We start from the raw sequence: 25,185 nt of genomic DNA on the forward strand, positions 1-25,185 counted from the left end.
TTTTTGTTTTGAACAATTATATTTTAAAGAAATATAATAAGGAATGCTTTTATTTTACATATGCTCGCATATTTACAAATTTCCACACTTTTAATTCTTTTGTGCAGTTCCAAGTTTCCATCTGGTATTATTTTCTTTCATGAAAAACTTGCTCTAACATTTCTTGTAGTGCAGATCTGCTGGCCACGAATTCTTTGTACTTTTGTTTATCTGAGATAGTATTTATGAAGTCTTCGATTTTGAACGATTTTTCACTGGATATAGAATTTTAGGATGACCTTTTCATTTTTCTTTCAGCACTTTAAAGATGTCATCCAACTGCTCTTTGCTTGTATTGTTTTAATGAGAAGTTGGCAGTCATTCTTATTGTTGCTCTTCTGTTCATCACGTCTGTTTTTTCCACTCTGCTGCTTTTGATGTTTTCCCTTTATCTTTGTTTTGTATTATCTTTGTTGGGGTTCACTGAATTTTTTGGATTTCTGGTTTGTAGTTTTCATTGAATTTGGAAAAATTTCAGCCATTATTTCTCTATCTCATTTTTATCCTGTGACTCCCCCCCCCCCGCCCCCGCCATCCTAGGACTCAAGTAACATATGTGTTAGACCACTTGGGGTCATCCTGCACATCACTGAGGCTCTGTTCATTTTTTGCAGCCCTTTTTCCCCTCTGTGTGTTGAAGTTTGACTATTTTCTGTATTGTCTTCAAATGTGCTGGTCTTTTCTGAAGTTAATCAATGTCCTGATAATTGCATCTAGTATATTATCATTTCAAATCATTTTTCATTTCTGTTGTTATATGTTGAGCATATTTATAATTGTCTTGTGTGTCAATTCCTCACCTCTGTCCTTTTGAGTCTGTTTCTATGTCTCATTTTCCTGCTTCTTTGTATGTATAGTTTTGTTTTGTTTTTTTACTGAATACTAGATCTGTGTTTTGTTTGTCTGCAGTAGCCTTTACTGTATGGTGGATTTAGCCCTACAACTCAACTGATACTTTAAAGTTTCATACTACTAAGATACTTCTGGGGTTAGGACCTGAATCCCCAGGCGCTGAACCTAGACTTTCTAGTCTGACTATTAAAAACTCATGTGGGGGTGCTTGAGGGGCTCAGTCGGTCAAGCGTCCGACTTCGGCTCAGGTCATGATCTCACGGTTCGTGGGTTCGAGCCCCACATCAGGCTCTGTGCTGACAGCTTGGAGCCTGGAGCCTGCTTCTGATTCTGTGTCTCCCTCTCTCTCTGCCCCTCCCCTGCTCATGCTGTCTCTCTCTGTCTCTCAAAAATAAATAAATGTAAAAAAAAAAAAAAGTTAAAAACTCATGTGTCTCCTTGCTCTTTGCAAACTCTGTGAATCCTTTAACTTAAAGATCCTCACTTGGTTTTTGTCCAGCATTGTGAAGTTAACCCTGTTTATATATGACTTACCATTTAGCAACAAACTCAAGGAGACCCATATATGGATTTCTTGAGCCCTTTGTCTGCATAGCTCCTTCCTGTCTTATTCTTGTCCTAGAAAATTCCATCTGCCTTAGCCTCTGTGAACTCTGTTCTGTGTCCCCTTAATTCAGACCCCAGTATTCCTGGGTTTCCTGTCACTGCCCTGCCAGTCTGGAATGTGCATCCAGGATGGAAGCTGGGGTAACTACAGAGTTCACCTCAGTTGTTCCCTTTCTCTCAGGATCACATCTTGTACTTTCTTCTAACATTTATAAGCAGTTTTTCACATATTTTGTCCAGTTTTCTAATTGTATGGCAGGAAGGCTACTGCACTCCCAGTTAATCCATCATGGTGAGAACCAGAAATTTCAGTTTTTATGAATATTCTGGATGTTTTCTTTTACATAAGGTAGCCTTTGAGAACATTCTGCAGAAGCGATTTTTTGCAGAGACTCCAAGGCCATTTACTATGCCCTGGGTTGGCACAGGCTAAGATTGGACACAGCACTGTGGTTGGGCATTTCAGAAAGAAGGGGGTAAGGCAACTGGGAGATAAAGGGTGGCAGTCGGCCCTTTTCTTTCCAGGTACCCTTGCCCCAATCATAAATCAAGGACAACCTGTACATTCAAACTATTCCAAGAGAGGAGTGTCCTGGCTGAAAAATTCTGTATCTCTTATTTATGGATGGAACTTCCTTTCTCTATTGAATGTTCATGGCAATTTAAGTATTTATTTTTTATATATATATAATTTTTTAAATGTTTATTTATTTTTGAGAGAGTGAGAGAGAGACAGAGTTACAAGCAGGGGAGGGGCAGAGAGAGAGGGAGACACAGAATCCGAGCAGGCTCCAGGCTCTGAGCTGTCAGCACAGAGCCTGACACGGGGCTCAAACCCACGAGCTGTGAGATCATTACCTGAGCCAAAGTCAGACGCTTAACTGACTGAGCCACCCAGGCACCCAAATTTAAGTATTTCTTTTAATCTTTTTCTTCAGCATCAGTGCTATTTGAGGACTTCTGAAAGCCAGGTGCTCTGTTAGGGATTTGTACTAAATCATTTATTTTTATAAAATGTCTCAGGAGGCAGGCACTAATATGACCTCTGTTTTATCCATGAGTAAAGCAAAGTGTAAAAGGATTAACTTTGCCCAAGCTCACGTAGTGTGCAAGTGGCAAAGCCAGTTGAACCTATGTCCTTCTTCCTTCGTGCCCTGCACTCTTGATATTGAGGTATACGGTCCCCCTTAGTACACACTACCTTTGTACCATAGCTACTTCTATACCTGTCTTACCAGTTCATGAGTTGATTGAGAATAGGAACCCTATGCTTACACATCTTAGGTCTTCAGTGTTTAGCAGAACCCCTGCCTAGAGCAAGTTGAAAGGGAGAAAAGGAGGGGCAAATATCATCTTTATCTCTCACTTTGGAAAAGAAATAGTCTGATAATTAACTTGCTGTTGAAATACTTCCTTGTCAATAAGACTGATCTTTTGATGTAACTTTTTTTACTTACTTTCTTCGTCATTAATCATAGGCGCTAGAGTCAGCTCACAGGAAATCAGCTGTCCTATAAAACAACAGATGGCAAAAAGGAAAAATTCATGATTCTTCTGTTGTACAGTGTATATGCCTACTTAATGGCAGACTTTGGGATAATGTGTTCCATGATGTTTGCTCCTTTTAGTCATACCTATAAATTATCTTCCCTTAGAAGATTTATTTTATGTTTTATAGCATAAGTGTTTATTAAAATAAGATACATGGTAGTCTCAAATAATAATATTAATAACATAGCAAAACCTTCCAGTCAGTAACTTGAAGTTATCTTTTTATTTGCTAGTGTAATACACAGTGATATCTTGATTAAGTCTGCCAGGAACCAGGGCAATAAAGCTGTTCTACAGGAAATGGCTGACGGTACATCAGCATCCCCAGGGGAGGGTGTCTGGGCTTCCAGGTGGGTCTCCCAAAGGTTCTTCTTACATTAGATGGCTGTTGGATGGCAGTTTCCACAATTTGTTCTCCTCCCCCAGGGTCAAATGTACATGTTCCAGGAGGCATTTAAGCCACATCTGATAACCCTTGTAATTGAACTTACAAGCTCCCTGTAGACTGGTATTTGTCAGGCTAGAGGCTACATGTAAGGTGAGAAAGTCTTGCTGCTGGAAACTGTCAAAAATCTATTTCAGAACTTCTTTAGAATCTGCAATTACTCAATTAAAAAGGCCTTTACCCCCAGGGAAGTTGCATGCGAGGTGAAGGAGGGGATATGTGGAAAACAACGCGTCACAATGTCTGAAACTTTGAGCTCAGAAAAACGGAGTATCGGAACCTGTTAAAGGCAGGAAATTCTGTTTTTATTTGACCACCACGCTCTGTTCTTCAGGGATTCTTTCTCGTTGGCCAAAAGCTATACAACTTTCAGGTTCAGTGATTATGAAATGCTTCCTCATATTGTGGAGCCAAAATGACTTCATTCAGAGTGAGAAACTTTAAATCTTTATTTTCCATTTTTAACACTTGCAAAAAGATGTGTATAAGCTCTTCTTCTGTCTATAAAGTCAAGAGAGCCAAGAGAGAGGGCAGGGAGGAGAGAAAAAGGGTGCGGAGGGTCCTATTTCCCAAGCAACGCAAGAGAACTCCTTAGAAGTAAGAGGGAATTATGTTTCACATGATCTTTTAAGATGCAGAATCTTTCCTCTCTTGGTAATTTTATAAGATGGACAAGTATCCACTAGAGTTGCTGTCTTCTTCATGCATGGTAGATTAATGGGCAGCCATCAAAGAATTGATTTTTAGTCTCTCTTAGCCTGAACTGGCCTGAACTGGATTCAGGCAATGATGTGAAGGCTCAAAACTAAATCTCTTGTTTCAGATCCCTGAGACTATCCTGTCTCCCAGCATGTTGTTATGTTATATTAAACATTAGCAGTTGGATCGTAAGACCCACAAGAGACCACACATTTGTATCCTCATTGTCTGGGTAATGCTTTTAAAAAAATCAATGAGTCCTTATCACATCCCACCACCACCGCTGGAGGACGTGAAGGGCACCAGAGGAAAGGAGTTTCCATTTTTAACAGAAACAGGCCTGAGGAAGGATTTTAGGTATATTCTAAATTAAGCTAAACTCTTTGTCAGTGAATTAATTCATACTGATTTTGTACCTCATATCCATGTTGTAAAAAATCTGTACATTAACCATCTTCATATATTTGAACAGGGTGATCTAACAAAACATAGAGTTGTATTTATGTCAACTGTTGTTAAGGGCTCCAACTTGTCTTAAAATTCTATAGCATTGCATTTTTCCTGGGATGTTTTTCTAGAGAAAAAAATTGTGGTTCATTCATTAATTCAGTAAGTATTTGTTATAGGCTTACTGTGTGTAGAGCATTGTGGTTTATTTTGTCTGAAATTATGCATTTATCTCTTCATTTATTTAAAAACAAGTACTTATTGCAGGTTAATAAATGTTAAGTGCTATTCTTGGTCCTGGGAATCATTATTAAGTATTCATTACCGATGGGGAAGTCAGACAATACACAAGTAAACAAATGTATACACAATATAATTTTGGAGAGAGGAGAGATGTATTAGGTCATTGCATTCAGCTACTAACATCTGATACTATGTAATAGCAGCTGGGAAATTGGATGCCATGATGCAATGACAGCATGATCTTGACTTTTATATAAGGCAAAATATGGGGTCTTTTACAGTTATGAGGTTCTCAGAGTAGACACATAAAGTGCTTGTTATTAGTCCCATTTATTCAGACAAAAAAGTGAGGCTTTGAGAAGAGAGATTGGATGAATTTCATATGGAAGGCCCAGGAAGATTGGATGAATTTCTTTACTTAAAGCTAGCAAATTGCAAAGGTTTTCTGAATCAAGCCTTTGCCTTCTGACCCTAAGTTGCATGGTTTTTTGTCTGCATTACTACTTGATACATGTTGGAATAATTATCTACAAATTCTTTTGTTTTCTACATTTCAGGTTTAAAATCTTTCCGGAGTCAAGACTCACCAAATCACTCTAGATACAGTGTGTTTGCTTTTGACTTTGGAAGTACTTTTAATAAAGCCTCCTATCTGCTTAGCTGGGAAAAGAAGGAAAGGGGGAGAGACTGTGTCCAAAAATTGCCCTCACACACTCCACGGGTTTTCATAAATCTCAGGCTTCTTGAGGCTGATTACACTTTGCAGTCTTCCTTAGGAAATGGGTGAAAATTGGAGCTGGGACACAAACAGGAAGGCTGGGAGGCAGATCTGTCCTGCAGGCACTATTTCTTTAAATAGTTACCGTGCAGTGGGAATTAGTTTACCACTTAGACAAGAAACTCCAATACCCTTTGTTTCTTGGCGGCTGAGCTGGAGGCAGCTAGTGCTGTCCTGTCCCGGAGGGGGAGGCAGTGCTCAGAGGGTGTGTGGTGGTGGATGTGGGTTGGAGGATGGCCTCCCCACCTCTGGGCCATGAGGACACACGGTCGCACAGATGTTCTATGCTTCTCCCTTAAGAATATCATCCGTGAGACTTTTAACCTCCTAAAAGGTAAGGTACAGAGCACTTCCTAGATCAGTAACTTGGGCTGCAGGCTTCTTTCCGCAGACTGATTCTTTTAAGAAGGGAGAGAAGAGGGTAGGTAAATGGTTGCTGTAGCTTTTTTAAAATCCATTTTAAGTGAATGTATAAGTGGGGCTTACGGTTTTATTAGTGGGTTATAGGTACATAATGTTAAGCGATTGTAAACTGGTTTTTTATCCTTTCAAAGAAGATTTTTGTTACAGTGTGGATGTAAGTTTCTAAAGCTCAACTGTAGAAGGAGAGCACATAAGTACTGTTACTAATTTGGGAAGACTAGTTAAAATGGAATCTTAATAGATGCATAAAAATTAATGTCTTAGAGATCTTTTGATTCTCCTGCTTTTGAGCAGGAGCCTTTAAACTCCAATCCAGTCTTTCCTGATAATCATCTACTTTTGGAAACATCTCCTGAGGTAGCCTCCATTACCCAAGCAAGTGCTTCCACTCTTTAGTGGAATTCATGTATTTCTTTGGTCAGGCTGCTGAGTCTCTCCTCTTGTTTTCCACATTGGGAGAAGGCGCGCCAAGCAGAAGCAGCTGTGTTTGTGGCCCTGGTCCTAGAGAAGCCAGGTGGGTGGAGTGCCCATTATGTACGTGCCCTACATAAAAGTACTGTGCCTGCGACTTCTGTGTGCCACATTTGTCCATTTCTTCTCATCTTTTCCCGGCCTCCGCATACTCCTCCCTCGTGCACCTTCTTGGAGAAATCAGTACCTGTGTTAGAGCGTACCCTCAAAGCCATCCATTAGTCTGATTCACGGCAAGCAGAAGGTCTATTTCAAGAAACACAAATGTATGCTCTTCCCAGAAAGGATTCCACAGTGTCTATTAACCTACTTTCATGTTTAATTTTTAGAGCATTATTATCCACAGAGCCCCTTTGGCAGTGACTCCTTATTCGTTCGCTCTTTCTTCCTTTCTTCCTTTCTTCCTCCCTTGTTTTTGTCCTTTGCGTTGTCTTTCAGAGGAAGGGGAGGTATTAGGAAGGGTGGTTTTGTTGTTTATTTGAATTTCATTTCCTTCAAATTAGAATCATTTGCTTCAGACTGTTCTAGGTTCTTTTTAGTTAAGTAGCATCATCTTTTGTTTTGCCACTGTGTTTATAGTTTCTTTATTGTTTTAAAATTGTTTTACTAGTGTATTTTGTAATCAGAGGTAAATTCTACTTTAGCCCTATTGAACTGTCTTTTTAGATTGGAGTGTGGTAAGAAAGTCCATTTAGATGAAATACTGCTTTTTGTATAGTAAGTGTGTAGAGGGATAAGGGCTTTTTTTTTCCTTTTAGTTTTACCTTTAGATTTCAGAGTGTGGTAAGCAAAACCAAGGTCCCTCATAGGGGATATATTTTCCAGCATAATGTCCAGGATGTGGCGGTAGCTTGATGTGCTCGTTTGTTTGTGAAAATAATTGTATACTTCCATGCTCTGATGATTATTACTAAATAAGGGAGTCTTTCTTTTACTTTAAGTCTTGTAAGTAGTAAGGGATTTGCATTATATCTGGAAATTGTTGTTAAATTTGACATTCTATAATTTTGTTTTGATAGCCCCTAGAGTTCTGCATGTAGTAACTGCCTCCTGACCCACCCCCGTGGTACATGTCCTATCTGTTATGAATTTTGTAAGGCCCTTGTTAAACTATAAACTAAGGGACCAGTTGAATAGTAACCATGCCAATCAAAGGCAAGTTTAACAAGATAAGGCTTGTATTTAACTTTGAAAATATAAGAAAGGACTTTATTTTTATGATCCTAAAGCTGAAGGAAGAAGAATCAGATGGAAAACAGAACAATGTTTAGCTTACCTAAGCAAGCAGAATCTTTAAACATAAGGAGCTTTGAAGAAAATGGGCATAATAATGTGAGGCTTTTTAGCCAAGGTTCCGGCAGAAATTGTAGAAAAGTAAAACCACTTACGAGATGAGCTACGAGGAAATCAGTACCCCTCTGCATTAAGTAGAATGACAAAGTGAAGTAACAGATTTACTGGAAGGCCTCCTACTGACCTGAGTTGAGCCCAGTGCAGGAATGTGTTTCAAAGCCCGTTTAAAACCCCAGAGGTGGTATTTTGAATCCATCTTGCTGACGTAAATGCAGACCCTGCCTGGAAATTTTCCAAAAGCAGAGTGTGAAGGCAACTCAGTCAAGATGTGCAATATCGTTATAGTAAAGACATGGGGAAGCGATTCACCACCATCTTGGGAGACAGAGTGTAACAGCCCTTCAGCTATTCTGAAGGTGTAGTGTGACCTCGTGATAAGACCATTCACTGAAAGAAGATTGCACCACGAACAATCGACACCCCCAAGTGCTTATCTAAACAGAAGGAAGGGGGGGATTGAGAAAAACGGAATGGTTTCTTAGTGATAGCAAAGGCTGTAGATTATTTCAGGGGACGACAACTATTGAGAGCAGTGTTTGGACAACGTCAGTGCAGATGAGATGGCCATTCATTGCCAGGGGACTTTAGTGATGAATAAATGATAGGTTTACAAAGCTCAGGGACCAAGCAAACTCTGCCCCCTGTAAGTGAGCAGAGTAAACAGGTCTTGTCTCTGTTAGCTAGAAAGATTAGTGTACTTAATACTCTGTATGTTAAAGTATTTAATTAAATGAACATGAAGATGTAAACTTTTAAAATTTCTCATGTGAATATACATAGTAGTAAAATTGGGGCCTTATATCAAGGGACATTTCCTACCCAGATGCACGTCACTCTGGTGGAGACTTCGCAAGAATCCAACCAGGTGCTTTACAAAAATCACTATTTTGGACATGAAAGGTCCATTATTCTGTTTAAAACGATAGAAAAGACGTAATATTTCAGTTATTTGTGTACTAGAGCAGTACATAACTGTCTGAAACTTCTGGACTAAGTTCTTCCTGTTCCATGGCTTACAGAGCTCATCCCAAATAATGCCTCCATGAACTTCAGAAGGAGAGCTGGAGATGTGGAGGCAGTAAGCCCACGGCAGCCCAAGCCTGCTGCGTGCTGGTGTAGGGCGTCCACGGGAACTACGTGACTGCTCAACACTGAGTGCTTCGTAGCAGTAGAATTAAAATGGACGCTCACAGACCGTTCACCTACTTGAAAAGATTTTTTTTAAATAATAGCATATTATATAGTAATTGTCTTACATTCTTTGCCAACCTCGAATTATACAGTAGGTACGAATCTTCTCATATGTTTTAATTATAAACCATGACAAGGTTTATCACTTTATCCATCCCTGGCTTCAGCTGCTCTCCCTCCCCCACTGCCTTATCCCTAAACAAAACACCCCAAAGCTTAGTCTCTTTTCAAATTAGGGAAGTCTGTGGATATCCCTCACCACTGAGAGGTTGCAATCCCTGCAAAACTGCTTTCTAATGTATAAAATAGAAGAAATCAGAAGCCAATATTAGATAAGCCCATTTTGAGCTTTTTCAAGAAGTGTCATTTCCAAAGTCTCAGAAATGTCTGCGCTATCAAAACATTCGCCACTAGCGACCTATAGGTTTTGGTGGTAATGGTAGGAGTAGAATCACAGAGTGGTTGCAGGCGTTTTATGAATACTGTTTCCTTTATATTCACAAGAAACTTCACGCAGAAGTGGGTATTCACAGTTGACAGCTAAGGGGACTGAGGCAAAATGAGGCCAAGTGTCTTGCCCACATTTCATACAGCTGATGAGTGTCAGGACAAGAACGTGAACCAAAATCTGTTTGAGTCTGAAGCCTGGGCATTTTCTCCCGCACGATGCTGAGTGAATGACAAAATTTGTTACTGTGTTTTCCACTCTGGAGATAATAGGAAAACTCTTTGAGGTGTTGGTGGAAGTCACTGCAGGACTAGGAACAATCCAGGGAGGCCATTTCTCCTATTAAAGGGGCCCCCATATTCTCTGTTCTCTGACCATTCTGGTTTGTGTGTGTGTGTGTGTGTGTGTGTGTGTGTGTGTGTGTGTGTGTGTTTTAATTTTAGAGAGAGACTGTGTGGGAGTGGGAGAGAGGGGCAGAGGGAAAAAGAAGAGGGGAGAGAGAGAGCAAGCTAGCTTCATGCTCAGCATGGAGCCTGATGCGGGGCTTGTTCTCAAGACTGTGGGATCACCACCTGAGCTGAAATCAAGAGTTGGACGCCTAACTGACTGAGCCACCCAGGCGCTCTTGTTCTTTGACCATATTTACTTCCTTTTCTGACCTGTTCTCTTGAGGGAGAAGGTAGTATCTATTCTTCTTCCATGGTGTTATATATATACATTTTGGTGCTTCTGTGCACACGCATGCATGCACGTGTGTGTGGAGGGGATACTGTTGGAAGAAAAGAAGGGAAAGGATCACATTACCCTCTATGAGCTCTACACATTTGAGAAGGAATGTGTTACAGAGAATTATTGTATGTTCTTAAGCCCTAAGTGGACTCACTGAGCATTTTCAGTAACCTGTTTACAATTCAGTTTACTGCAGATTTGGTTTTTTGGCAGTTACTTGACCACTTTGGATTGTAAACAAATTCATCTGTCAAAGTCCAGCTCACATTCCACACCTTCTTTCTCCCTTCTTCCCATCTTACCACTCCCCTGTCTCTGACCTCTTCTCCAAATTCCCGAAGAGTAGGTTCGCAGTTTCTGTCTTTTAGTGTTTATATACTCCCATGTTCAGCAAGGTGAGCTTTTTTTTTTTTTTAATTTCTTTTAACATTTGTTTAGTTTTGAGAGACAGAGACAGAGAGCGCATGAGGGAGGAAGGGATAGAGAGAGAGGGAGACACAGAATCTGAAGCAGCCTCCAGGCTCTGAGCTGTCAGCACAGAGCCCAACGTGGGGCTCGAACTCATGAGCCGTGAGATTACGATCTGAGCTGAAGTTGGATGCTTAACTGACTGAGCCATCCAGACGCCCCAAGGTGAACTTTCTTTTGAAAAGCATTATCTTGTCTTTGGCTAGCCTGTAGATGCCCATTGGACACTGATTGTTTCCTTTATGTAACTCAGTAACATCCCTCCTGTGTAGCTAATGTAGAACTGGCCTTTAGTATTAATGATTCATTGGTTATATTATCCTCTCATTGGTTCTATTTTTGTATTGTGAGTCTAAACAGATTGTTCTTCCCAAGACAGTTCTTGAAATATTTGGAGATCGTGATCATGCTTCTAAATTTCTCCAGTACTTTGAACATTTTTATGTATGGTACAGCTTCTTGACTGTCTGTCTTCATCAATCCTGCTCTGAATTCAGTCTCGACTGTCAACCTCTACCCTTTGAATGATGCCCAGAGCTGAATTCCAGTTCTGCTGTGTTTAGGATAATCATCTCCCCTTTCTGTGTGATACACTTCTGTACTTCTATGCTGCTTACCTTCCACTTAGTCTTTTTGGCATCCTTATAGAGCTTTTAGCTTGTACTGACCTTGAATTTGGCCACAATCTCTTCATCTTTTTCATATGAACTGTACTCTTGCCAGGAAGCAGTCATCCTAAACATGTACAGCTGAAGTTTCTAAATTTCATCTTCATTCCTATTAAGCTTTATCCTGTTAGTTTCAGTCCAGTAGGCCTCCCAGTGGAGAGTTCTTGATTTTTGGATTATTATCCAAAATAGTCTATTAGACGAAGTAAGGAAAATGATCTTCTGAGAAAAAAAATTCCTAAGCTTTCAAAAAAAATCTAATTAATCTTCCCAAAGAATGTCTCTACTCCTGTTACCTTGTTGAGAGAACTTTGCATAGACCAGTAGTTAAAACCCCATCGTGTCCTCCTGTGGAAACTGAAGAGTTGTTACAGCTATGCTTTCTATTGTATCACCAGCCAAATCAGATTCCTTGTCCATCCCACCCCGTTGCCTGCACCTGCCTAGCTGTGTGACTTTGTTCACCAGAATGCACATTGTTCCTATTCCATCTCAACCAGTCAGCATCCTGCACATCCTTCTCCCTGAGGTCCTTCCTGAACTTTAATAGGGAGTAATTTCTCCTTCTTTTCAGTTCCCAAAGCTTGGTCTAAAACTCTTAACACGTACTGAATTCTACTTTAGGAGTGCAATATGTATGATATGGTGAGTGAGAGCAGAGGCTCTGGGAATGGATAGGCTGTGTGTAAATCTGGGTTGTACCCTTTATTAATGTTATATCATGGACTTGTGAATTTTTCTCTTAAACCTCACTTGTCATATCTGTAAAATGGAGGTAGTAGTGCCTACCTTATAGGGTTATTGTGAAGATTGAACCAGTGAGTATGTGTAAAGTATTTAGAAAGGTGCCTGGTACATAGTAATTGCTCATGATGGTCAGCCATATCTATGGTACTCAATAAATTGAATTTTGCTGATGAAGTTCAGAATAACTTATGGACACAAGTTGTGTTTTTTTTAATTTTTTTTTTTTATGTTTATTTTTAAGAAAGAGAGACAGAGCATGAGTTGGGGAGGAGCAGAGAGAGACGGAGACACAGAATCTGAAGCAGGCTCCAGGCTCTGAGCTGTCAGCACGAAGCCTGATGTGGGGCTCGAACTCACAAACTGTGGGATGGTGACCTGAGCCAAAGTCGGATGCTTGACCGACTGAGTCACCCAGGCGCCCCTGGACACAAGTTTTTGAATCCTCAAAACATGTCTGTCAGAGAAAACATTTGTAAATTTATGGAGACAGAATATTAGAGAGGAACATTTCTCTAAGGAAGCATTGTGAGATGATCTCCAACTAGTGGCCAGACTCACAGCCTTTTTCTTTTGCAGTCAAATACTAGTCAACATTTTTATAAGCACTGTGCACATTTACTTGTATCAAGTGCAGATAACCTGGAGAAACATGGTTTTCCTGTTATGAACTGTGTTTCTCAACATTGCAATTATAAAATGGTTAATTGCTCAAAGCTTAATTTTAATTTGTGTGCCCATGGGTTTATGCTGATTTGCATTTTGCTTAGTACAGCATGACAAAAGGCATTGTAAAGCATTTTTTCCCCTTTTATGAAGTATAATCTTTATTCCCTTGAAAAAAACATCCTGGTTAAGCAACATCAGAAACTCATGCATTTAGCTGTTGGTATTTATCATGAGGATTAGCAATCTGTAGCCTGATAACTCACTCTGACCTCAGTACTTATTGAAGGTCTACCAAGAATCCTGTGTTGGGTGAGGTTATGTTAGGATGTTAAGAAGTAGAAGGTGAAATTTCTGTACTTAGGTATATTTGGAGATATAGCACAGTAATGAAGGTAATATAATATGGGCATATTATAGTTATGTACTCAGTGAATTACTAAGTCAGTGGCATAGAAAACTGGGTAGTATAAGAGCCTCAACAGGATGTTTCTTAATTGCTACAAAACTATTTCAATTCTCTTTCCAAACTGTCTCTTCAAGAACCGCTAGAAACTAACGATATAAGCCTTGAAGACAACAATTAACTAATAATAATATACTTGTACAAAGTGTTTCTTCTTTGAAAATTTGCTCTTATATATGATGAGGAGGAAGTATTATAATAGGTAACAGATTATCTTAATTAGTTCTGATGATAACCTTATGTTATTATCCCATGTTTTTGAGACAAGGGAAGGTCAGGTCTCAGAGTGAACACATAAGTTACTTGTGGTAAATCTGTGATTCAGTTCACATCAGTCAGTCCAACTGAAAAGCCCTCTTTCTTAACCACTATACTCTCTTGTCATTGATTCCTGTTTACCAGCCTACTTAAAGGATCCCTTATTAGATTATTATGGATGAATTGTAGCAATTGTGATTGGAGTAGGGTAAGATGAGTTCGAAAAGGTAAGCTAAGGCAGGTTGTAAAGATACTTTTATACCGGCTAATGAGTTTGGAACAGTTTGGAACAGTTAACAAAAGAATGGCATTATATAATTGTTGTTTAAGCAACCTTTGCAGATTTATGTAAAGGATATTAAAATGGCAGAGCAAGATATTGGGAGACAAGTTAGGTGTGCAGTAGCTGACATATCATAAATTTGTATACTAGATATACAACTAAATAAAAAAAAAAGATGTTTTGAGAGATGTGTCTCTCAGATTTGGCCCAATTTATGGACCTGTCCAGTATGGTGGGCAAAGATGGGGGAGGTGTGAAAAATGTCAGAGTTGTAGTGATGTGGTTCCTGAGGCTGGGGAAAAGGAGGGGCTGATTTTGGACATGATGAGTTTCAGGTAAAGGAGAACATATGAAGATGATTTGACATCCTGAAGAATCTGAGCTCAAGAGTGATCTGGCCAAAGAGTAGAGAATCCTCAGCCAGTAAGTGAAGCCACAACAATGGATATGGTCATGGGGAGGGGCTCAGGTACTGCAAGTAAAGAGATGTCGGAAGAGGATGAGGGACAAAACCCAATATTGAAGGTTTGACCCTCCTTAGTGGTGTTTTAATCTGATGGCTACACTGTGGACTCTTTGATTGGAGTAGATGTTTCCCAATCTTTTGTCAACATGACTATAAGCTGTTCTTTATGTTGGCTTTCTTGGACAGGGGCTAAGCTATTAGCTGTTGATTTTTACTAGTATCACTCGCACAGGATTGATCGACTCTGAACTTGGGAAATCGTTTTCTCTCTGTAAATTGACTAAAGAGTGGTATAGTCTGGAGATATGTATAACTCACTCATAAATCAGTCGTTAGATGTCCCAGCTTTACTTTAGGATATTTTTTTTCATAAAGTTTGCATGTTACATTTCTAGTTTTAAAATAAATTAGTGCCGTGATATAATCCACATGAAATGTCCAACAATCCCTTAATGAACTCCAAGTTTCTTGTGAAACGTCTTGGAAACCTGACTGGTAGCTTCCTAGGCCCTAGAACTATATGAGTGCTTTGATTCTATTGTGGTTTGCTCTTTTGGTAGTGAGGAGGAACTTCCCTGAAAACTGGCCATGTTGCCTATTCATAGACCGCTATTAGTGACCACCGCAAGAGAGGTAACAATAGTGCAGGTAGCCTGGGGGAAATACCTGAGGCACAGGGCAAAGAGTTTTGGTTCTGGGGTCCTATTGCCTGAGTTTGAATCCTACATCTTACATCTGACTGACATCTTAGTCTTACCAGCTCTGGGTCCTCAGATGAGTGACAAACTCTCCTTAAGCCTTTATTTTTTTATCTGTAAAAAGAAATTTTAATAGTACTGGTAATATTTTTCATAGAATTGTTGAGGATGTTCAGTAGGTATTTTACCGAATGTTGGGTAATTGCTGAGTATTAATGCACATCGACTAGGGTTACTTTCTTTTTTTTTTTTTTTTTTAATTTTTTAACATTTACTTATTTTTGAGAAAGAAAGAGCATGCCTGCACGTGAGAGGGCCAGAAAGAGGGAGACAGAGAATCTGAAACAGGCTCTGCCCAATGAGCGCAGAGCCCAACACAGGGCTCAAACTAATAAACGTGAGATCATCTCCTGAGCCAAAACCAAGAGTAGGCCACTTAATCAACTGAGCCACCTAGGTGCCCTGACTAGGATTACTTTCTCTGTTTTATTCTGTTTTAAATACCTTTGTGAGTGTTGCATTCTCTGGAAATGTTTTTAATCAGACTTTCCTGAATGTAATACAGTTCTTAACTATATGGTCCTGTGAATAATAGATTCTCTGATATTAGGGGATATGGCCCTATCACAGCAGTTCCTTCTAATGCATCTGGAAGACTACTTTTTTAGGATATCCCTCACTTCCTCGTACAGAATCACTACTTCACATCCGTAAGCAGAAGGCTGGCCTAACTCCACAACTTAAGCAGGAGTCAGAACATCTGAATCCATCTGTTGAAATTATGGTGTGTTCATTTCCTTTCTTTCCAGCCCAGGTCTCAAAGAATGTTTGCCTGAGTTTTATAGTAGAGGTTTTTCATTTAATGTTCTTGCCATACAATCATGCAGACATAAGAGCCCAGGCCTTTTTGTAGGCCATCATAAATATCAAATTTAGTTTGGGCCCAGACACTATTGAAGGGTGCATTGTGTACTGTGTATAAAAACAACCCTATATTTTGGGGGCACCTGGGTGGCTCAGTTGGTTAAGCATCTGACTCTTGATTTTGGCCCAGGTCGTGATCTTGCAGTTCGTGAGTTCGAGCTCCACATCGGGCTCTGCGCTGATGGCTTAGAACCTGCTTAGGGTTCTGTCTTCCTCTCTCTCTCTGCCCTTCCCCTGCTTGCTCTCTATCCTTCTCTCAAAAAAACACAACCCTACATTATGTTATTGGTGAAATTCCCCTAAACTGCATATTGAGATAGATACTGAAGCTCTGCAAGTAAGCACATGTTTCCTCCTTGGCCTGCTGATCAGGGCTATGGAACTTGCATGATAGAAAATGAATAATAGTCCTGGCAAGCTAGACATTTTCAGGAGTTACATATGTTTTTCACATTTCTTTGGGTAGAACCAGATTGCAAGAGCCTTTACCATTGCAGCTACTCGATTTTCATAAAACCAACATACCAACATAGTTCTTGTATTCTGGGCTCTCCATGTTGTTTTTATCAGAATGCTACAAAGTTTCAGTATATAATTCCCAGGGTCCCAGGGTAAGGGTATACTGTAATCCCCTAAACAGCCCTTTATGAACAATACCTGCCCCGGTTCTAGGGCAAAGGTCATGCTTGCCAGTCCTTGTGGACAGCAGAAATATTGGTCTCCTCGTGTATAGCGTTTTGAACATCCTCACTATTGGGAAAATGGGTTAGTTAGTGGTAAAAATTCATTTGTCAAGACTTGTGTAAACCCCTGACAGTTCTTTATTGCTTCAAAATGACTCTGGCTAATGTGCATCTTTCTAACAAACCTCTAACAAACCTCTGGCAGAACTTCATCTTGCTACAAAAGTAAGTCAAAGAGAACCCAAAATGTCCCTGACGTGGAACCCAAGAGTCCCTAGTTTATATAAAAGAGATTTTTATGAACTGGAGTTGTTTGGTAAACTGCAGAAAAAATAAGAGGCTGCAGCAAAACTTTGGAAAGGAGAGGCGAGCAGAGGGGTCAGGCCCCTCCTGTGAGCAGCGGAGCTGGAAGCATGTTGACTCATGTAAGCAGGGACCGATGGTGCATTCCATCTCTCAGGAAGGACCAAGGACCTGCCTGAGCCCACGTGCTTCCAGACCGGGCCCTCTTCTTGAGCCTCGGTTGGACCTATAAAGCTACCCCAGCTCTAAATTAGAGCTCAGGTAAAAGATCCAAGGTCAAGGCCAGATGGCCAGCCAGAATCTGCTCCTCTGGTATTTGCAGAAGTCAGACCATGGGGCTGCTGCTTCTGGGTACAATTTGACCTTAGCTGAATATTCACATATAACATTAAAGAAATGGAGGCTGAGGAAAATCAATCAGTCTTGTAATGCACATGAATTTCACAGTCACAGGATATAATTTTCTTCATTTCTGGCAACGAAATTTGCCATTTCTGACAGATAGCAGAAAAAGTTAATCTAGTTACAGCCACAGCCAGTCTGCTCCATTCAATTTAGCGCTTTCTAAGTTTCTTCTGGTTAAGACTCAGGAATATTCAGGATCTTTCTGTCTCCCCTCCATCCCTTCCTTGTTGGATGTTGCTTTAAGTACTGCTGTAGAGGCAGTCAGGGGACCTGTGTTCTGAACTCAGCCTCCTCTCTTTCCCCTGACTTCTCAGAGCCCCAAAGTGACCCCCTGACTCTGATGGAATTGGATGTGGAGCTCCTCAGATACGTCTATGGTTCTGTGGGCATGGGTGTACCTCCCACCTGGATCCTTGTTATGAACTACCTGCTTGGTGGCCCCTGCTATCAGGACCTTTATCTCCAGCCAGATGGAGAATCAGTCACTCTCCTCTTTCTCTCTGTCAACTAAATCAGCACCCCTAGGCAGGACAGACAACTCCTGACTGCCTTAGCTCACCAAGCTCATTCCTACCCATTCTTCCTGCCCTTGCCACACAGGGTGTCTCTGCATCTGCCTCCCTTAACAGTTAAAGAAGGGAGGCAGAAAGCACACATCCTGCTAGATCCTCCCAAACTTTTGTGGGAAACCTGTGCTGACCCCAAATCCCACTCTGATACACTGGAGCAGAATGCATGGTCTGATGGCCTATAATACTCTTTTTTTCTCTCCAAATTTTTCCCATCTTCCCAGTGTAGAATGGAGTGGTAAGAAAACACATAACACATATATACACACGTGCACACACACACACACACAAGAAACAAAAAACTTGTTCTGCCAGTTTATATCTCTTTTCAAAACAACTTTTGTCTTTCATTTGAACTGGAACCAAGAATTTGAAATCTTTGTTTGCCTTTTTTTTTTTCTCCTTGCAGTTTCCCCTGGGGCCAGTGGTGAACTAACTACCCCATATCTCTTGGAATATGGGTTTAGGGAAGGGGTGGAGATGGTGAAGAAGGACTGCGCCAGTCGACATTGTATCATATCCTGGCAAAGGGCACTCAGATCTGACTCATCAGTTGGGATCCAGATTGGGCTCTCACTTCTTAAGATTCTGGGCATTTTTGGCTGACGTCACACCTTGGAAGGACTGTTGTGTTTCATATTGCCTACTGTTACTGATGAGGAACAAAGCACATCCCTGGTGGGGGGTGGGGGCTGAAAAGACACTGGTTTTGCTTTTTAGGGTAAAAGAATATGGGTTTTTAACATGTTGAAAACCCAAAGATGAAGATGTCGCTCTTTCCATTTCTTAATGTTTTCCTAAGAGCCTTGATTGAAGCTTTAATGAGGAATCTAATATGTGTATGTACATGTATATACTCATACACACATGCATATAATTATAATTGAATTTCTCTTCCAGACTTCTGGTTGGGTTTTCTTAAGAACTATTTAGTCATAGTGCTTACTGTTTCTAGTTTTCCTTGGGTCTGCTTTCTTCCCCAAATCTTGGAAACCTACCAGTGATATTGCATTTAAATTCTAAAAAGGATTTGGAGGATTTTAGATAGAGTGTTTTTGAGACCAGCCCCCACCCCCAACCTGCCAGTCCTGTTTCTCCAAGGTCTGTAGGGGCCACTGTGTTCTTAAGTTCCAGAGCTGGTCTTTTAATGCCTTCCCAGCACTTCCTTTTTGCCTCTGCCTCAGGCATTCAGCTTGTTTTTCTTTTATCTTTAAAGCTGCCCCTACTTACCAAACTCCTTGAGGTTCTTTTCTTAAACCTAAAGATTGCCTAACAGAAAGCAACAGGGATTCATGGCAGTCTTTTATCTGGAGCCCCCTTAGACAAGGCTTACTCACTTGTAAGGGTATTTACTTTTAACCATAGGGAATAATAGCTAAATTAGTCAAAGTTCCTCTGCTGGATAGCTCCCTGTGCCTTCCAGTCTACTCTCCCTTCTTTCTTGTTTTGGGGGTCACTTACAACCCCCAACACCCATCCACCCCCCGCCCCCCCCCCCCCCCCCACCCCCTCTGCAACCTTGCCCTCAAGGTCCCAGTTGGGTCTGGCCAGGGGAAATCACCGTAGGGTATCAGAAGCTAGGACAGGAGTGAGACTTCTCACACTCTGGGAAGTATCTGTGTTCTACCTAAGGTACTCAAGAACACTGCTCTTCCTGTCCCAGCTCCAAAGTTCTTTAGTTCTGGTAACCTCTCTTTCCTTTTCCCCCTTTTGTTTTGGTCTGGGGCTGGTGATGGCTCATTCTTCCAGTCGCTAGCCTTAAGTTCCTTAATTTTTTTTTTTCTTGCTGGTATCCCTTAAGCTGCTCATATCTTGGCAAGATCTCAGTTTCTCTGTTTGAGTTTGCTATCTGCTTCCTCCCAGGACCTCAAATTGATGCAGTTACAGATGTTAGAGCACAGGTCCCAGGCCACCTTGCTTCTTGAGGTGTGTCTAAATTGTGGACCTGCTGTTTTTGTAACCCCTGGGAACTTTGTTAGACATGGAGACTCTTAGGTTCTGCCCCAGACTTCTGAATCAGAGTCTTGAATCAGAAGCATTTAACAAGATTCTCAGGTGATTTCTCTGCACCCTAAAGATTGAGAAGCCCTGCTCTAGAAATAAGTTTCCTCCTAAGGGAGTAAGTAGCCAGGAGCCCTGTTGGGTTTAAACTTGCTTGCTCTTTCATATCTAGGGAAAGCCCATAACTCCCCTTGCTTCTCCTGCCCTGCTCTCAACCTTCACCCCACCCTCCATTCCTTAACAAGACTCACATCCATTATATCCCTCTCCTTATTTGTTCATGTAATGGGTTATTAAACCCATTCTAAACTCCAAGTGTGTACTGTCGTAGATGTTAAGGGCACAAAGAATGAGGCACCGCATGCCTGCTTTCAACTGGACTTAGTAAAGGAATGAAGACATGTTCATAGTCAGTGCCAAGACAGCAGGAGATAGGAACAAAATGAGGTGGAAACAAAGGCCAGAGTTACCAAACTAAGTATGAATACGCTTGGTGAATGTGAGGAAGTTCCCCTGTAAAATCCTGTGAAAGTACCGTGTTTTCTGATTCTCGTCACATTTGACAACCTTGAGTAAAGATATCTAATTGTAATCCCCTGTCCTCACACTTCATCCTAATGTCACATTTGACAAATAGCAGTGTCTCTCCCAGGAACCGTCAGCAGTCTGTGGAGTCAGAGCCATTTGTATTGATGCTTACAGACAACCAGGGCCCTAAAGAAATTAAGGGGCTGATTTTTTCTGGAAGGAAATTCATGGAGAAAAAAAAACCCTACTCATTACCTCATAAGCTGTTCTTGGAATTAATTTCACTGCTTGTTAAAGACTCTAAAGCCCTTTTCATAAGGGCTCCCTTAGGAGTTCCCAATAAGACCCCCATCTTTTGTCACCTGTAAGTAACGTTTCCTTTCAAGTCTCTGCATAATCCATGGAAATGAAATAACACAGGTTCCAAATTACCCAAGTAAAGTGGGGGACAGTTTTTTTATACAATGATGAATTTTTAAAAGGAGATTGGCTTAGGCCTGTGAATATTGATTTAATCATCGATTCATTCAAGAGGACCAGAGTGTTACTCAAAACATACTCTTCACCCAGTTTTGCCACCTCTTCCTGGCACTAGAACTGAGTGACAAGAGAAAAGATGTCTTCATCATTCTGGATTCTGGAGCCCAGCATTCTGTTCTTCAGCCCAGATGCTGCCTTAGACCAGTGCATGTTGCTCCCTGCTCTCTGCTTCCTCTGCTGGAATTTGGATTGGAGTCTGTCAGCACATACAGTTGACTGCGGCTCTGTTATTCTTACCTCCCTGGTTTCTCATCGTCCTTACTATGTAGGACATAACCGAACCAACCGGTAGGTTCTGAGAATTCCAGAGAAGTGGACAGAATCGAGAAACTGACAAAAGGGATTATGCCCTCGATGTGTAAATGAGCTTCGTGTTAATGTGAGCATTAGACAAGGTGGAAATCTTCAGGTTTCGCTTGGTTTCAGTACTATTGCTGGTACTACCCAGTAGTAGGTCATGCAATCAATTTAATAGGTAGCTAGCTATCAGTATTTGAAAAAATGGAATAGAAAAGGAAATAGGTCATAGTATATCATACATAATGAGACTCCCATGAAGTTTATATTTGTTGCATGTGTGATGCATGTGTGTGTTGGATAGATATATATATTCTATTCCTGATAGGGGTTGAGGTTAAAATTTTTTTGAAAAATACTCCCCTAGGAGATAACACAATGGTTTCAAATAAGAAGTCTGGAATGCCTGGGTGGCTCAGTTGATTAATCGTTCGACACTTGGTTTTGGCCCAGGTCATGATCTCACAGTTCATAAGTTTGAGCCCTGTGTCAGGCTCTGCGCTGAGGACCATGCTTGGGATTCTCTCTCCCTCTCATTCTCTGCCCCTCCCTTGCATGTTTTGTGCACTCTCTCCCTTTCTGTCTCAAAACAAATAAATATTAAAAAAATAAAATAAGGAGAATGTTATTGGAGGTTGTGGTGGGGACAGATTGGGAGTAAGGTGCTTATCTTTAAATGGAGGAGGAAAAGTCAGTTAAACAAAACAGCATTTTGAGATCAAGTGACCAGGATAATGATTTATAGAGTTGCCAGTTTATACCAGCTAAAGTTCACTGTTAGCCACTATTGGTCATGTGCTTATACCATTATATGCTTATTTTATATACATTTTATATATATACATATATATATGTTTCATATATATGTTTCATATATATATACTTCTTATATATTATATGCTTATTATATGCTTGCTATAGATTTCCTGTTTTGTTTTTGTTTTGTTTTTTACCATTTCATTTTCTTTCCCCCACCATTCTCTAGTTTTCAGTAAGGATTTTTTGTTTTGAAAAGCTATCGTGTTCATATACACTTAAAGAAAAATTAAAGAAAATTTTCCTAACTATGCCAGAATCTAAAAGGGGATGAGTATATACCCAAGTCAGGACATTTGGCAACACTGAGGGTAAAATGTGAGAACCCAGAGGAAAATAGCCCTCAGGACAGGATAGTGGGAACTCAGTTTACCCTACCAGCCTCATTTCCCAGTTCACTGTCCCCACTGTTGCCCTTCTTTGACCCCCTATCACACGTCCACTTAGGGTGACTGACCAGAGTTCTCTTCGTTCTTCAAAACAATCATGCCAATGTTCCTCTATTGATAGGTGAATCCCTTAAAAATAATGTGAGATTGTACCATTTAAAATTTGATCAAAAGGATTAAAACAATCTCCCGACCCCAAGAACTGCCGTTCAAAGCTATTAAAATTTTTCTATGGGAAAAGAAAATCCCTAAAATAGCAAATTTTCTTCTTAGAGCTTATTTGTTACCATAAAATTTTTTATTCTCCAAGTGTTTTCCTTTGGCCTTAAAATATCGAAATATGATGTTAGAATATAGTATTCCAATATGATCATTTATTCAGGTTTGAATTTTGTATTGAAGATGTATTTTGAGAATAGGAAAAAAAATCAACTAAAATAAAAATTAACATCCCTTGAGTGAAGTTCTTTAAGCTGCATTGTTATTTACTTTTCTTTAATACCAAGGGTATGTCATTTGCTCTCTTTTTAGGAATGAGATTATCAGTGACCATAATCATGAAAATACTTATTTCCTTTTAGGGATGCAGCCTACACTTGGGGAAACTGTTTTCATATAGATTAGTGATTCTCAATTGTGGGAGCTTTTAAAAAATGGTGAATATCTGGGCCCCAGTTGATCTGGAATATAGCCCAGGCATTAAGATTTTAAAAAGGTGTAATGTGCAAAGAGATGATACCTTGAACATCACTCTGGTGTCTCAGCTTCGCAGAGGCATTCCGTGGCTATTTTGTTTTACTACACAAAAACACAGTTTAATCACAGTTATGATTCTTTTTTGTTTTTAATCACAATTGTGATTCTTTGTTAAAGGTGTTAGGCACAACTCTCAAAGATTTTTGTATTTCAAATATGAAGGCACAAGAGATTTTTTAATGTAATAGTTTAATCCATCATTTCCAGCAATCTCCAGTAGTTATCAATCACTGCATAACCCATCTGTCATTTTCCCTTTATAACTAACTTGAGTAGTTCTACTTTCAACACATTCTGGTTCCTTCTGCCTTTTGTGTAGTCAGAAACTATAGCTCGCCTTTAGTTTCTCCAGGCCAGCTGCTTATCTGAGGTACTCGTTGTTTTTCTTCCTACGGCTTTGGGCTGCATTCGTTACTTCGGTCATTCATCAAATACTTTCTGAGTGCCTGTTGTGTGCCAGACTGTGTGTCAGAGCTTGGGATACAACCATGACTGAGACACAGTATTTTCCCACAAAGAGGAATTCTTCTCTTTGGCTCTTTCTTACACCAAGAGATAAGTGCTAAAATACAGAATCCATAACAGTGTTTGGGAGGAGAGTGTAAATGGCGCCCAACTGTCAGCAAAAGCTTCAGAGAAGTAATGGCATTTGAATTGCATCTTAAAGGATAGATATGTTACTTGACCTGGCAGCAAAGGGGAAAAAGGGGCATTCCTGTCAAAGAAAAATCCTTGCAAAACAATGCCATAGTCCATGGCTTGTTCAAGCAGAAGTGGGAAGGTGTTTGTTGGTGAGGAATTACAGGGTATGAAGCTGAAAAAACAGACTTGGAGAGAGGCTGTCCGACCTTTTTATGACATGCTTACTCATTTAGTCCTGGACCTTTGCATGGTAGGAAGCCAGCAAAAAGGGAGCTCCATGAACAAATCTGCACTTTGAAATGATTCATTTCATAGTAGCCTGGAGGATGGACTGAAGAAAAAGGAAACAGGAAGCAAGGAAAGTGCATTAGGAGGCTGAACTATGGTACAGGCGCCATTGATGAGACTTGAAAAGGACTTAAAATAATTGTAGGAAAAGCATGAACCTTGTGGAAAATCTGGAAGATCCCAGAAAAACATTAAGAGAAAATACAAATAATCTACAATCCTTTCATGAGAGGTAGCCACCATTAATGATTTGTTCCACTTTTCTCTGCATATTTTAAAGGGTAAAGGTAATTTTAGGTCCTGATTTTTCATTTAACACTCTGAAAAGCATTTCTTGTTATAATAAAGATGCTCCATTAGTGTAATTTCAATGGTTACAGAATCATTTTTGTATGGATGCACAGTAAAAAAACAAATCCTTTCCTTTTGGTTGTTTCCAAATTTTCATAAATAACTTTATATTTAACATCTTTGTGCCTAAAGTTGTCTAAAACTGTTATTTCTATAGGCTTATAAAAAGTAGAATTAATGAGTTAAATCACACTTAACATTAAGACTTTAATGCTACTGTGTTGCATTTCAGAAAAAGTATAAAAAACTTGTGCTTTAGATTTTAGAAATATTCAAGTTATAGGATAATTTGGTTGGATTTGGTGAACAATTGCTTTGGGGCAGTAAAAAATGTGAGTTGGTCTAAAATGATCCCAGTTTTCTAATTTGGCAGACTTGGTAAGCTATATCACCACCAGCCAAGGGAAAAGAGAATATAGGAGGAATACACTTTGCAGGGAAGAAAATGAGCTCTGTGTGGAGCTAGCTGCATTTGAGAGACTGTACTGGGAGAAAACCCAAGTGGTATACAGTGGGCAACTAAAATTATGGTGTGAAATCAGAAAAAGGGGTGGAAAACTCAGTCTAGATTTGAGAGCAGTTTGGCAAGAAAGTGCTGGTCAGAGTCACACAAGAGGGAGAGAGATGTCAGTAAAAGTAGAGGGGTGGGGGAGGAAATTCAGGGGAACATTGCTGCTTTTAAGAGTTGGGGACAAGAGGAG

General features: G+C 40.2%; 1 protein-coding gene across 9 annotated transcripts in view; it reads left to right on the top strand.

Moving 5' to 3' along the window:
* ARHGAP28 (Rho GTPase activating protein 28) overlaps nt 1–25,185 on the top strand; it is a 228,455-nt gene that overhangs the window by 79,603 nt on the left and 123,667 nt on the right. Inside the window, exon 1 of one of the 9 annotated variants that reach the window (XM_040479366.1) lies at nt 5,870–5,994. The exons of the other annotated variants lie outside the window; for them this stretch is intronic. The gene's annotated coding sequence lies outside the window, so the exon portion shown is untranslated. Of the gene's footprint in view, nt 1–5,869; nt 5,995–25,185 lie in introns of those variants that run through there. 9 annotated transcript variants of the gene reach the window in all.

Source organism: Herpailurus yagouaroundi, unplaced genomic scaffold, assembly GCF_014898765.1.
Source record: "Herpailurus yagouaroundi ecotype Mexico unplaced genomic scaffold, PumYag 142, whole genome shotgun sequence".
NCBI lineage: Eukaryota > Metazoa > Chordata > Mammalia > Carnivora > Felidae > Herpailurus > Herpailurus yagouaroundi.